Source organism: Odocoileus virginianus, chromosome 7 (assembly GCF_023699985.2).
Source record: "Odocoileus virginianus isolate 20LAN1187 ecotype Illinois chromosome 7, Ovbor_1.2, whole genome shotgun sequence".
NCBI lineage: Eukaryota > Metazoa > Chordata > Mammalia > Artiodactyla > Cervidae > Odocoileus > Odocoileus virginianus.
In genome coordinates, this window is record NC_069680.1 from 7,523,229 (window position 1) to 7,534,492 (window position 11,264).

The 11,264-nt window shown below is 41.6% G+C and overlaps 1 protein-coding gene across 8 annotated transcripts in view; it reads right to left on the bottom strand.

Moving 5' to 3' along the window:
* STN1 (STN1 subunit of CST complex) overlaps window positions 1-526 on the bottom strand; it is a 37,018-nt gene extending 36,492 nt beyond the window's left edge. For 2 of the 8 annotated variants that reach the window (XM_070470118.1, XM_070470117.1), the window contains exon 1: window positions 186-309. The gene's annotated coding sequence lies outside the window, so the exon portion shown is untranslated. Of the gene's footprint in view, window positions 1-185; window positions 313-348; window positions 484-505 lie in introns of those variants that run through there. The other 6 variants (XM_070470115.1, XM_070470114.1, XM_070470113.1 and 3 more) reach the window with 6 other exon arrangements.
* Between the last annotated feature and the right edge of the window lie 10,738 nt (window positions 527-11,264).

The following is an 11,264-nucleotide window of genomic DNA, read 5'->3' on the forward strand; positions in this document are numbered from 1 at the left end:
CCCGGGCCTGTCAAACTCCGCGCCAAGGGCTTGAGGAAGGAGGTGTTCCTCCAGTGAGCGCCCTTGAGTTCCTCAAGGTTTTTTCCTCTGCCCTACGGCAGTGTTTCTCCTTCTCCAAGGTACCCACTTCTAAATGGCTAAACAACAACTTTTCACTTGCGGGACATAAGGCCATATATGCGTACCCCGAAACCGCTTTAATACGTGGGTTCCAGAGAGGAACGGGCATCCTCGTGGCCAGACACGAGAGGGTGCAGAGTGGGTGGGACCGTTTGTAGCCCGGCCCCTGCACCTTCCGGTTTCGGGGATGAGACTGAGAAAGGGAGGAAAAGGAAACGAAAAACAGACCCAGTCGCGGCCCCTCCCGCCGCGTCCGCGCCGTCGGCCCACAGGTCCTCGGAGCGCGCAGGCCCGGCCCTTCCGGCGCTTCGAGGCCGCGGGCGCCCAAAGCCTGGAGGCGGCGCCGCCAACCCCGCCCGGAACAGAAGCACTAGGCCGAAATCACCTCCGGTGCTCCCTGATAAGGAGTTGGGGGGTTGGGCCCGACACCGTCCGGCGCGCGGGACCTACCACTGTGTCCCCGCCCAGGCCCTTCCTTCTAGCCGCCCGCGGCCCCGCCCCTTCCCAACGAGGCCGCGCCCCTCTCTGCCCGCGGCCACGCCCCATTTTGCATCCCGCTGCGGCCTAGCCGGTTGCTCCTTTCCAGGTGGTGGCCGGCCTTGGCAAGGGCTACACGGGCCCATTGCTTCTAGCAGCGACTTTCTTGAGCCTCCGCGGAAGCGCAGAACCCAAATCTCCGAGGCCTGGAAGCCGGCTCGAAAACTCCTGCTGCCCAATCCCCGCCTTCTTAAGTCCCCTTTTCATCCCGACTCCGTTGGTGGGACCCACCCACGACCTCCAAGAGGTTCGGACTGGGTCAGACTTTTTTGTTTCCTTCCCTGATGTGTTAAATGAACAAATAAAGCAATACCAAAAGCAGGGTTACATTGTGGTATTTTAAATATTTATTTACACTTGATAAATGATTTACTAACACACCCACTCTTTGATACTGTACGCTTCACTTTAGATAATGTTGGTACCTAAACTTGAGCTCTTGAGTGAATGTGAGGCCTTGACTCTGCCGGAGACTAGCCTTCTTTGCAAGACCATGACAAATTTTGTCTCCTTTCCTCTTATTCTGTGTGTACTCCAGAATGTTGTGTGTTTAAGACTTTTGAAAACTGGCATTTTGGTAAATTATGGCCGTCTTGATGGTGCCTGTCCCCTGGAACCCCAATTAAAAGTGAGAAAACATAGACATGTTACTCTCATAAATAAATAAGCCACATCATGACATTACTTGAGATGGCAGGAGTTCTTCCTAACTTATAGGAATTCTAAAATGGCAGAAGGGGTACAGGTCATGCTGGAAGGCCATTCCTACAGAAGATAAGTGGTGGCCAAAGAGATAACTGCCATACGATTTAGCAGAAAAGGAACTTCAAACAGCTGGAATGGAAAATGTGTGTCATTGAAACAATGGCATTTAATTACATCCCTGGCCACTGAAGAAGCTAAAAAACAGAATCCTTGGTAAAGAAGAGCATTGCCCAGAATCCTCTGTGATGAACAGTTGAGTCTGTCAAGATTAAGGTTTAATTAAGAGAAGATACTTTTCAAATAGGGGGAGGTTCTCTTCAAGCAAGGACACCTAATATGACACCAGGTAGGATGAGTGCTTCCAGCTGACTTGTAAGGTGGGGAAAGACAGGTTGGGTGACATTTCTGACTGCACACATCTGTCCCAGGGTGGAACTCGAGAAGAAAATCACTATTGGGTGTAGGCAGAGCCCAAGAAGATTTTAGGAATGACTCTTATGACTCTCAAGGGTAGAGTGCTAGAAACGAAGGCCCTTCAGGACTCCAAGCTTATTAATGACCTTGGGGACGGCCACATCCAGTTGGTAGGTATGGCTCCACACCCAGGGACAGACTGCCCCTGAAGTCATCATTTACCATGAAAGGACTCCTTGGAGTTTAAGGATATTCCTTTTGATCCAAGCTCAAAATGTAGAGTTGGGTGTAGAATAGAATGTTCTAGACTGTTGAAGCATCTGGAAGAGTTTGCAAAGATCCTTTTCTCTGTCATCACCATCAGGAGAGATTCCATGTTCCCAAGTCATGCTTACATGTGCAGAGGGCCTGAAGGACTCTTCAGCTGGGATTCCACAGCACTGCAAAGCAGACATTTTAAAACCCAACTGTCAACACAATGCTAGGAACCCTTCTTATGACTTCTCAGTGTGAAATAACTTGGTTTTGCAAGCATTTCTGACAGACCAGACAATCCTTTCCAGAAAATAAGACTTTAATAAATTCTTCTAGAAAATGAGGGGATTGTGCTTCCACCTCAAAGCACAAACCATGTCACCTTAACTGTTTTCTACACCTAACAGGTAGAATAGAGTGCCCTCTTGCTCATTGACTTAGATTTGAAGTTTATGTTAGTAGATTAGCAGTTAGAAGTTTATAATAAAGACAGCTTGTCAATACTATTATTTTATTGTTATAACCCTGGGGGCTGGGATGGCATTTTTGGCCACTCAGCCTACTTTAAATACTCTCTGGGTGCTATGGGAAACACTAGAAATTTTTATTTCATTAGAGCAAAAAGAGTAATATATTAAATAAAACAAGAGGCTAAATGGTGTGGCCTGAATAATAACTACTATGCAGATTACAGGAGGAAAACTGGAAGGGAAGAGAAGGGGGCTCATCACGTAAGATAATGTATGTAACCACTGGAACAAAGTAAGCACTCAAAGTGTGTCCGGCTGTGATAGTGAATGATGATAACAGCTTATAAGCACATATAAGCTGTTATCATCATTCTCTATACAAGGGGGATTTAAGCTGGATTTTGAGACTGCGGAGGAACGATTCATTCATTCATGAAACATATTTGTCAAGCACTGTACTGGACACTGGTGGGTAAAAAGGAGATAAGACAGATGGAGTACAGCCTTCAGGGAGCTTCCATTCTGTTGGAGGGAAAGGGGAAAGACAGTAGACAAATAAATGAATAAAATAAGTACAGATTGGTTTTAGTGCTTTGAAGGAAATTAGAAGTATTTTATGATCACTTATAATGGGGTGTGGGATCTGCTTTATATAGATCTGCTTTGATTGGATGAGAGGAGACCTGAAGGATGAGACACAGTCAGCCAAGAAAAGTGCTAAGAGATTCCAGGCAGTGGTCAAAGTAAGGGTGAATATCTGGAGGCAGGAAAGGACTTCCCTCCTGGAGGAACAGAAGAGAAGATGGAGAGAATAGTTGCATATGTAATTGGCACACAAGCAGAAGACAGATCCCAGAGGACCCCACAGACCATAAGAGGTTGGAATTTTATTCTCAGTCTCCCTGTATGTAAAAAGAGGGATAATATAGTGATGGGCTGGGAGCAGGGCAAAGACAGCAGGATGAGCAAGGCACATCTGTGGGCAAGCCAGCAAGGCAGACTGACCCAGGAGGGCAGCTAGCAGAAACAGGCTGGAAATCAAGATTTTAGAAAGGCTTGAATTAGGTTCTATTTTTCTCTCCTGTAAGCAATAGAGTGCTGTTATCTATTAGAGGAATGATTTAAATTTTTTTTTTTAAATTGCAGAGGTACCTGCTGAATCTAACATACTATGGTAAGGAACCCAAAAATATGTAAGAAGACTTCTCTACCCAAGTTACTGAACCTATTTAAAAAATTGTGTCTAGGGATATTTACCAAATGATAATAAAAAGACCAGAGTAAAAAAAACACTACTGGCTGTCTTGCTGGGGGCCTCACCTGTACCAGTTCTTCTGCCTCCTCAGCAGTCTTGCTCAGTCCACCACGATGTCACCATCTCGCTCTCTCTGACTTCCCCTGGGCACATCCACAGGCTCGCCTCTCTCTTTTAAGCTTAAGAAAACAGCCTCTCTGAAAACCCCAGCCCTTGAACTACTGTTTCTGCACTCTCTTGCTCTCTGTTCAAAGTTTCTTGAAAGAGTCATACACTTTCCCTATCCACACTTCCTCATCTCCAATTTGATATATCCTTGTTTGGCTCACCCTAACTTAACCTTCAGCTAACTCTACTCCAGCATATCACTCCACTGAAACTCCTCTCCTAAAGTTAACAATTATATTGAAATTCTCAAATACAATAGTACTTTCCTTTCCTTATCATTCTTCATCTTTTTTCCTGATTTTCTAGCCTTGGATGATGAGCTAATTATATTCTCTTCCTACACACCTTGGTTTCCTGGTATCCTTTTGGGTTCCTCTTCTACCTTTCTGTTTCTTCCTTTGCAGTGTCCTCTTCCTCTGTTAATCTCTTATGTGTTGATGTTCTCCAGAGTTCAATCTCCTTTTCTAAAAAACGTATCTATTTTTGATTGTGCTGAGTCTTCATTACTGTGCATGGGCTTTCTCTAGTTTAGGTGAGGGGGGTGGCTACTCTTCTCTGTGGTGTGCAGGCTTCCCATTGTGGTTCAGTTCAGTTCAGTTCAGTCGCTCAGTCGTTTCCGACTCTTTGTGACCCCATGGACTGCAGCACACCAAGCCTCCCTGTCCATCACCAACTCCCGGAGTTTACCCAAACTCATGTCCATCGCGTTGGTGATGCCAACCATCACATCCTCTGTCGTCCCCTTCTCCTCCTGCCTTCAATCTTTCCCAGCGTCAGGGTCTTTTCAAATGTCAGCTCTTCGCATCAGGTGGCCAAAGTATTGGAGTTTCAACATCAGTCCTTCTAATGAACACTCAGGACTGATCTCCTTTAGGATGGACTGGTTGGATCTCCTTTCAGTCCAAGGGACTCTCAAAAAGTCTTTTCCAACACCACAGTTTAAAAGCATCAATTCTTCGGCGCTCAGCTTTCTTTAGAGTCCAACTCTCACATCCATACATGACTACTGGAAAAACCATAGCCTTGACCAGATGGACCTTTCTTGGCAAAGTAATGTATCTGCTTTTTAATATGCTGTCTAGGTTGGTCATAACTTTTCTTCCAAGGAGCAAGCGTCCTTTAATTTCATGGCTGCAATCACCATCTGCATTGATTTTGGAGCCCCCCCAAAAAAAGTCAGCCATTGTTTTCACTGTTTCCCCATCTATTTCCTATTGTAGTGGCTTCTCTTATTTGTGGAGCACAGACTCTAGGATGTGTGGGCTTCAGCAGTTGCAGCACATGGGCTCTGGAGCGAGGGCTCAATTGTGGCACAGAGGCTTTATTTGCCCCTCGGCATGTGGAATCTTCCTGGACTAGAGATCGAACCCATGTCCCCTGCATTGGCAGGCAGGTTCTTATCCACTTCACCACCAGGGAAGTTCAAGTCCAATTTCCTGTCCACTTCCTTCTCACCCCATGTCCTCTTACTGAGTAGCCTAATCCAAACCCATGGCTTCAATGGAACCATTATTCTAGAGACTCTCTCCTCTTCACATCTAGCCCAGAACTCTCTCCTCAGCTCCACATCTGAAGTTCCAACTGGACTTTCCTGAGTACCACAGACTAAACCTCTTGCCCCACAGTTCTGTCTCTCTCTTTTCTGTCATGTGAATATTATCACCACCTGCCAACTGTCTAAATCAGAAAACTAGAATGTTTTATGGATATCTCCATCTCTTTCACCCTTAATGCAATTAGCCACAAAGACCTGTCAACTCTGCTTCCTAGATACATCCTCTTAATTTAGTCCCTCCTCCCTGCTCCTGTTGCCACAGCCTCAGTCCAGGCTTTCATCATTTATTGCCTGGATCACTGCCACCACCTCCCAACTAGTCCTTCTGCCTCTAGCTGGGCCTCTCTCCAATTTATCATCTATGCTCTTGCCAGGATGATCCTTATAAAATGCAATTTAGACAATGTTTCTCCCTTGTCTAAAATCTTTCAATGACTATATGTAGTCTGCAAAATAAAGTTCAAGTTTCCTTTTATTTCATATTCCATTTTTCTTACTGAAGTTCATAGCTAGTTTCTCATGGCCTGGGTACAATCCAACCCTCTGGGCTGGGACCCCATCAATCCCTCATAGCTGTCCTACTTTCTAGGTTGGCATCTCCAATGCTGTTCCTCAAGATGTTAATAAAAATCTAGACAAATGAGATTGAGAATGAAAGAAAATAGATTTCAACTCAGTAATGGGCACTGAGAATGTCCAAAGAAACTGACAGAGTAGGTCAAGTTTGAGCATCAGACTCTATTATTATTAATAACATCCCAATGATGTTAAATTATGTAACATTTAATGATGTAAAGTAATTAGCCTCCAACTAATAAAAATAAATGGAAAAATACTAATAATAAAAAAAAAAGAAAAAAAATAACATCTCAAGGAATTCAATTTGGCAAATGCTACTAAAGGCATCTGGACCAACTGAGAGTTCCTGAAATATAGAACTCTCTTTTCTCTCTCCCCTGTCTGTCTGATGCCATTCACCTATTAATTAACTTTTTGAAATGAACCCTATGTGCTAAAGAGTTCTATATACTAGGCATACAAATGGCAAAAAGGCTCTGAGTAAGCTAAGCAAGTAAACCCATGAATACAACGTGTCGTAATAAATGCTACGTAACTTCAGAGAATAAGGTGGGGGACCAGAGTTAGTGGGATTAGGAAACAGTAACCTTGCTTCCCCCTTTTTCACTTGGGTTATCTCTGACATAGTTGTCAGTTTTCAGTTCATGTATTCTGAGTTCTAGTTAAGTGCACATCTATTTATAATTGTTAAATTTTCCTTACTACTCTTTTATCATTATGAAATGTCCCTCTTAGTCTCAAGTAATATTTCTTAAAGCCTATTTTGTTTAATGGTGATATAATCACTTCAGTTCTCAAATGGTTATTGTTAATGGGATATCTTTCTCCATCCTTTCACTTCCTATCTATTTGTGTCTTTAAATAGGTGTGTCTTCTGTAGACAGCATAGTTGGATTTTGCCTTTTTATCCAGTCTGACAATCTCTTCATTTTTATTTGGGTGTTTAGACTTTCATATGTAACGTAATTATTGATATGGTCAGATTTATAGTCATCATTTATCTATTTGTTTTCTACAGCTCAACTCACTTCTTCATTCTTCTGCTCTGTCTTGACTGGCTTCTTTTGTGTTAAATATTTTCACTGTAACATTTAAATTATTCTGTTAATTTTAAAAAATAATTTAGTTTTTGAGGGATTATAATTTACATCTTAATTTATCACAATCTACTTCAGATTAATACTAATTAAATTCTAGAAATATGTAGAAATTTTGCCTCAATATACCTCTATTCCCTTCTCTGCTTTTGTGCTATGATTGTCATATAGGTTACATCTATATATGTTATAAAACCAACAACACAATGTTATAATTATTGCTTTAAATAATTGTATGTCTTTTAAAGAGGGTAAGACATGAGAAATAGATAACTGCAGTCTTGTATATTAGCCCATATAATTATCATCTCTGGTCATCTTCATTTCTTCCTGGAGGTATGCGTACTTCAAATTGAATGAGCCCCTTCAACTGTAGCAGAGGTACTTTTGGTACCGACAGCCTGCTCTGTCCGGACAGAACATCTCCATTGACCAACGTGGATCCAGGGACAGGGGAGGAAATGGGAGGGGCCACCATGCCACAGACTTCCTTTTTTCTTACCTGAAGTTGAAGCATGAGCGTTTTTCAAATGGTTGTGTGCCTTTCATCTATTCTCAGAGTGCTGAAATGGTTGTTTTGGTCCATTCTTTCCTTTTCTTTTTTTAGGCCACACCTTGAAGAATGTGGGATCTTAGTTCCCCAACCAGGAATCAAACTCACACCTCCTGAATTGGGAGCACAGAATCTTAAACACTGGACAGCAGGGAAGTCCTGTATTGGTCATTTTTGTCTAGTTTTCTGATTACATTTTAGAGAGATCATTGCTGACGTTCTCAACCAGCTTTTGGTTAATAGTAGATCCATCAGGCAGGATAAGGAAGCCAAGAAATAGGAGTAAAGGACTGAATCTTAGAACAAGGTCAGACATTACCTAGTTGGAGAAAGCAGTTACTCACATTGCATCCTACTTTATGTTTGAGAAGAGTCCTAAGTCAGCAGAAGGCACTGTGCGTACCAGTACAAACCACTAGAGAACTTTGTGGAATGAGAAGAACTGGAATTGACATTAAGAGGTGACTGAGGGTGAGATACTGTCTAGGTCCTTACATTTAAAACAAGTAACTCCTCTTTCCTGCATATGTGGTCTAATTTCACCAAAGGGGATCCAAACCTTAGGAGGATGGCCTCTGGAAAGTTGCAGACAGCATGAGGTAGTGAGCTTGCATTCATCTTAGAAGGCAGAGAATGACTTCTCATAAGTAAAACTTGTGTCCCAAGAGCCTGGCTTGAGTGCATCAGAAATAATTTTGAATTTTGTATTTTAAAAGTCTGTATCTCAAAGAGAGAAGGACGGTGGCTGCCAGGGACTGGGGGGAGGATAGCAAAGAGGGAATTATTAGCCCATGAGTACAGAGTTTCAGACACGACTGAGCACGCACACATGCACAGTTTCAGTTTTGCAAGATGAAAAGAGTTCTGGGGATGGATCGTGGTGATGGTTGCCCAACAACATGAATTTACTTAGTATCACTGAACCATACACGTAAAAATGATTAATTTTATGTGTTTGTTACTACAATTTTGAAAATTGGTGAAAAAAGCATATATCTCAGGACAATGCTGGGCATGGCCGTGGTTTGCGGTATGTAAACTTATGTGACAGTCACCTGTGTACTCCTTTATGCCTGGTCAATTAAGCCACAAATCTACAGGATCTCTTACCAAGGTTGGAGGTTCCTGGGCTTACCAGATAGTTTATGAGCTAGATGGATGATTGTGAGTTGAACTCATAATGAGGTAAGTAAAAGCAATCCAATCTTGACTCTTGACCTTAAGTTTTAGATGCCCACCCACTCTTCTGACTAAGCCCTAGAGTGTCACTCTGACAGATGACAGGTGTCTTTACAGGAGCAGAGCTGGCAACACAGCCACTTCCCTAGTGGCAACCAGTTACCAGAGAGCACACCAGCTGGAAAAGAAACTGTGTCTTTTCTTATATTTCCGTTCTTTTTATAAACATTCTGCAAGGATTGTGAAGCAAGGAACTAAGGATTTGGAACTAAGGATTACATTTTGGAGAAACGGGATTAATAGTTAATAATAATAGGCCAGCAGAAAATCATTAATAAAAGCATCAAAAGAAATAAGAAATTTTTGGGGGGAGGGTAGGGATAAATTAGGACTTTGTGGGGAGGAGCTAAGATGGTGGAGGAATAGGACGGGGAGACCACTTTCTCCCCTACAAATTCATCGAAAGAACATTTGAACGCTGAGCAAGCTTCACAAAACAACTTGACCGCTAGCAGAAGACATCAGGTGCCCAGAAAAGCAGCCCATCGTCTTAAAAAGGAGGTAGGACAAAATATAAAAGATAAAAAGAGGACTTTGCAGATTAACAAATACACAGATTAATCTGTTAATTAATTACAGATTAATTAAATACAGATTAACAGATACACACTACTATATATACAATAGATAAACAGCAAGGACCTACTGTATAGCACACGGAATTATATTTGATATCTTGTGATAACTTATAATGGAAAGGAATCTGAAAAAGAATATATATATTACATATATATATAACTGAATCATGTTGCTATACTCTGGAAATTAATACAACACTGAAATCAAGTATACTTCAATTTTAAGAAGCTGGAATGGAAATATGCTATCTTTAAAAGTTTAAAAAATGAGAACTTTTTATGCAGGACTTTCGTAAAAGCTTATAATCTTGATCAAATAAATTATGTACAGATATTAAACTAATTAAAAATGATGGTGTGTTTTCCAATTTTTTACTGTTGGGTATATATTATTTAATAACAAAAGTCATTTTAAAATTAGCATCCCTTGAATTTCACAAATGTGATGTTGAGTGAAACAAGCCAAATACGAAAGAGAGTATATACCGTTATGTTTTATTTACAAAAAATGCAAACCAAGTGAAAGTATTCTATGTTGTTTGAAGTCAGGATAGTGGTTATTTTGGGGGGAGGGTGGTGCCTTTCCAGAAGGAAGCATGAGGAGCTTCTGAGGATGTGTGCGTGAGTGCTCAGCGGCTCAGTTGTGTCCAACTCTTTGTTAACCCACGAACTGTAGCCCACCAGGCTCCTCTGTTCATGGGATCTCCCAGGCAAGAATACTGGAGTGGCTTACCATTTCCTTCTCCACAGGATTTTCCTATTCCAGGGATCAAACCTGGGTCTTCAGCATTGGCAGGTGGACCCGTTACCACTGTGCCACCTGGGAAGCCTTCTTCTGAGGATACTGGTCATTTAATGCTTCTTCACCTATATTTTATTTTGATAAAATATTAACAATTTTTTCATCCTTAGCTTTGAATTAACTGCATTTAAAGTTGAGAGGAATTAAAAAGTGAAAACTTATTAAATTATAAGACCCCACATTTTGTGTTATTGTCACTTGTGTAGAAAAATAGACCATTTTTAATGTTAATGTAATTCAAGTGATAAGATACAGACAACATCAACCTTCGCTTTTCTTAATTATTTGACATGTGCCTATAGGCTCAGGTAGTCATAGCATTTCATAATCATTATCACAAAGCTGGCCAATGGAATAGAATTTTGTTTCTGTTATCAATTTATAATTCTCCCCAGGGCGATTTTCAATCAAGGAAAAATTGAACTTCCCAATGATGTCAAAGACAGCATATTGCAGAGGTTAATTAACAAGTCACCCAGAGAAGATTGAATAGCCATTGTGCTGACATGTTCAAGAGCTAATCGGTTCTGATGATGTAATTTGCAGCGGTGCTTGATGTCTATTAGCCTGATGGCTGACAGCTGCTGTGGACCCCGAAGATTAAAATGTGAAGTATGCGGGATGAGTGCTTTCAATGGAGAGAAACTTATATAGAGCAAAGTCAATATAACTTGATCATGCTGGCTACTCTACTTGGAAGTCCTGCCCACTTCTTCCTTATTTATACAGATTGCTTTTACCAGGTTTAAGGCAATCTCAACTCCAGGCTCACATTATCCAAGACAACCCCAGTCAACACAGATGCTCCGTTCCCTGAACTCTTGTGAAACTTACTGTCAGAATTATATGCTTTAGCACTTAGTTCTTGAATGTTTATCATGTACCCTCAACTTGACCAGAGGCTACTAAGGATATCTTTCTTTTCTGTATCTCTCAC